Here is a 4077-nt window from a genome sequence, read left to right on the forward strand (position 1 = left end):
AGCCAGAAAAGCCGCCGCTCCACTCCCATCTCTGTGCCCAACCTGTCCGCGAGGTGAACCGTTCTCCTCGGCGCGTCCCGCTGCTGGAAGAAACGTGGGGTGTGATGATGATGTACGTTGGAGGTTTTACGCACAGAAGACAGGGTGCGGCACTATAAACGCTTCACGGGATGGAAAACGGAAATCACACACAGACGCACACACACCAAGCCAATCCTGGGTGAAATAGTGTTGAGCTCTGCAAAAACCTGATGCCACAAGCGTCTCTCTCACACTCTCTCTCTCTCTCTCTCTCTCTCTCTCTCTCTCTATATATATATATATATATATATATATATATATATATATATATATATATATATGTCAGCTGCGTGATTAATCATTGATGAATTGTTGAATTTCACAAATCTATTTGCTTCTGTTGTATATTTAGATTTGGGCCATGCTGGTAAAAATGACCTCTTTAGCTGAGCAATGAATGTTTCTAAATTCCCTGACTCACACATTCACACACACAGATGTTGAATGAAAATGAAGCTTGCACTCTTGCATGTTTATGGCAGTATTCAATAATCCAGTCTGTTCTGTGGCTTTTGGGCAAATCAAACATCACCTTGATGCTCAACATTACCCACATAATTCCTCCTAGTAAAGGTGATGATAAACAGTTTTTCAAGTTGACTACCTTCTCTTAGATAAATACACCTGCTTGTATTTAACTCATTCATGCAACACAGCAACTCAAGAGACCACAGGAAATCGGAACATTGATATAATTAAGCCAAAAACATCCAACATTATGTGGTAGAAAATATGAAAATCACAAATAAGAGTAGAGTACAATAGTGCAATAATTTTTTACGCAATAAAAGCACATATTACCAGATTCACATGTAGAGATTATGCAGTAGTTAACAGAAAACAGACAGCAACATGCAAAGTATATCTACAGATCAAGTCAAAAATGTCATAATTCAGCACTGACCTCTATGGGTCAGTTAAAAGGTATAAATCTCTTGAACCAACATCACAGCTGGGTGTGGTCTGTTGTAATCATGACCACAGCCAGTTGTGACATAGTGTGGTGCTATAGTGCAAGGCTGGCAGGGCAAGCAGAATTTATAGACCTGGTGCAGTGACCCATTACATGATGTGAGTTTACTCTTAATGACATGGTTTAGGACTCGAAAAACACAACATTTACAACCTGGACTTGAATCTGGACTTCATAGCGAAGACTTCAGACTTATTTGTGACTTGAAAAACAAATCACTTGCTACAGACTGGAGAGAAATTAAAGGAAAAACACCATGTTGAACAGTAATACTCACAAGGCTCAAGTAGTCACTGAATGGTTTGATAAAAATTATGTGAATCATTTGCTTTGACCTTCACAGTCACCAAATCAGAATTCAACTGAACACCTATGGGAGATTGTTGGAGCAGCGTGTTACACAGCGCTCTCCACTGACATCATCAAAACACCAAATGAAGGAAGAATAATGTTCATCACTCTAGTAGATTTTAGAGCTTTGGAAAATATATCACAAGGAGCACAAAAGATGTTTTTACTTTTAATTTATCACCCATCTGTGGATATATAGTTACACTACAGTGAGCTGCAAGAGGTCAAAACGCTGTTTATCAAAATGGTACTACTGTGGAAAAACACTACTAATGTTCCCCATTTGTCCATTTTTTTCTTATTGTTGCAGCTCATTTTTGTAAAACTACTAAATCGGCTTTTTGAGGAAATATCCAAAAAAGAAACTGGCTGTGAAATAAAATAAAAGATTTTGGCTGATGGCAACATAAACTCATCCAAAAAAAACACACATTTTGATTATAGCTGTCGACAAAACTGCCTCAATGCTTTGCCTCAAGATGCTGTATTTGAAGCTGATCCAGGAAGAAGCATTTCAGATCAGTACAGATAAAAACAGAGCCAGCTGCCAGGACGTTTTGTCTCCACTCAGCAGTTGGACTGTACTGCTGGAGAGAAGTGGTCAGCTCAGCTTTTTCCAGCTTGTACATGCATTTTTATCAGATCCTAAATATAATGCAATCACACAAAAGATGCAGTGAGGGTGCACACAGAGAAATTAACCGGATTAGGGCTGCAAGTATTTTCATTTACTGATTACTTTGCTGCTGATTGTTTTCTAGAACATTTGGTTTATAAAATGTAATAAAATTGTGAAATAGCCCAAAGTATATCATATATATATATATATATATACAAAGATATTGTATTTACTATCACATAAAATGCTAACTTTAGCATGCTAACATGCCAACATAAACAGGCATAAATCATGTTTATCATGTACACAATGTTAGTTCAGTGTGTTAACATTTGTTAATTCAAATTCAAATTCAAATTAACTTTGAATCATGCCACAAACATGCATCATCTGTGGCATTGTACTATGTGATAGAACTGCACATTTTCAAGTAGCCTTTTATTGTGGCCAGCCTAAGGCTTTTATTGTGGCCAGCCTAAGGCCTTTTATTGTGGCCAGCCTAAGGCACAACTCTGCATTACCCATGCTGTCTGATCAGCATCTTGATTTGCCACACCTGTGAGGTGGATGGATTATCTCGGTAAAGGAGAAGTGCTCACTAACACAGATTTTGATAGATTGGTGAACAATATTCGAGAGAAATAGGACTTTTGTGTACATAGTTTTAGATCTTTGAGTTCAGCTCATGCTGAATGGGGGCAAAAACAAAAGTGTTGTGTTTATAATTTTGTTCAGTATATAAATATAAATAACCCAAAATACATGAAAAATGGGAAACTGAGAAGTCCAATAGCTGAATGTCAGAAGTGTCTAAGATGTATATCAGTGTAGGGGTTGTGACCCCATATCTAGACCAAGGAGTAGTTATCAGCACTAAACAGGACAGACATGCATAACTGTTGCAGGCGTGGTTGGAAGTATAAATGATTGTGTGATACTCTGATATTCTCGGGGTCTCTCTGCCTTTGTGAGTCTGAGATCCATATGCATGCCCGTATGTAACTTCTGGTATTGAAATCAAAGGTCTGTAAGACTGGAGGATATTGTGTGATGTGACTGATCTTCAGTTTCCGACAGAACAAAGTGGTAGACCAACATTGTCGTCCATAGAACATCTCTAAAAATGACCTAATCGATTGATCAATTTTCAAAATAGTTGCAGATTCATCTCATCATTTCAGCTCTAAACCGGATTGCTGTTCCTCCCCTCACACTCACCAACCATCCATCATCCCTCCTGGCTGCTGTATCAGCACTGTGTTTTGATGCAACATCAGCCGAGTCTCTTCTCATCCACACAGCAGAAAACATCAAAACAGGAGACAGCTGTCAGTCATTGTTTCCAGCCTGTAAGTGCAGAGGCCTTTCATCCTCTCAGACTAATTTCCCTCTTAGATCCTGGTCAAAAGCATGTTTTTCTTCTTGTGTTTGAGAGCAGGGACATACCCACCATCCAGGCTCTGTATATCAGAGGAATGAGACGTCTCTGTTTAATAAAATTTGAGCACCAAACTAGGCACTAGTGCAATTTTCTTTCCCTGTGCCTCTGTGATCCCCCTGAAGCTGTGCGAGAGAGATTAGCTAAATTCATCTACTTCACAGAGTTTTGTTTTACCCATGGGCCCCAGGGTGGGAGATTACTTGTGAAATTAAACTTTTTTTTGTAAGTTTCATAGTTTCCCCCTGCCAACGATGCCTTTGATGTTGGTGCTCTCTGATAACAATTTCTTTAACCCAAATCCAATTTCTCTTATCATTGTCATCGTTCTCTCTCTGGTTATCTCTATGTCTCTCTTTTCTCATTTGTCTCATTCCTAATTTTCTCCTTATTGCAATGCAGTGTGTAAACAACTGGCGCAATGTATTGCAATATCTACTTTTACATTGGACCAGTCCATCCATGTTGTTCGCACACACACACACACACACACACACACACACACACACACACATACACATGCATGTACAGTATGTGTGCTTGTTTGCTTGCATGCCAGCGTCTTTGTCCCCCCCCCCCCCCCCCCCCCCCCCCCCCCCCCCCCCCCCCCCCCCC

Source organism: Micropterus dolomieu, linkage group LG14, assembly GCF_021292245.1.
Source record: "Micropterus dolomieu isolate WLL.071019.BEF.003 ecotype Adirondacks linkage group LG14, ASM2129224v1, whole genome shotgun sequence".
Classification (NCBI taxonomy): Eukaryota; Metazoa; Chordata; class Actinopteri; order Centrarchiformes; family Centrarchidae; genus Micropterus; species Micropterus dolomieu.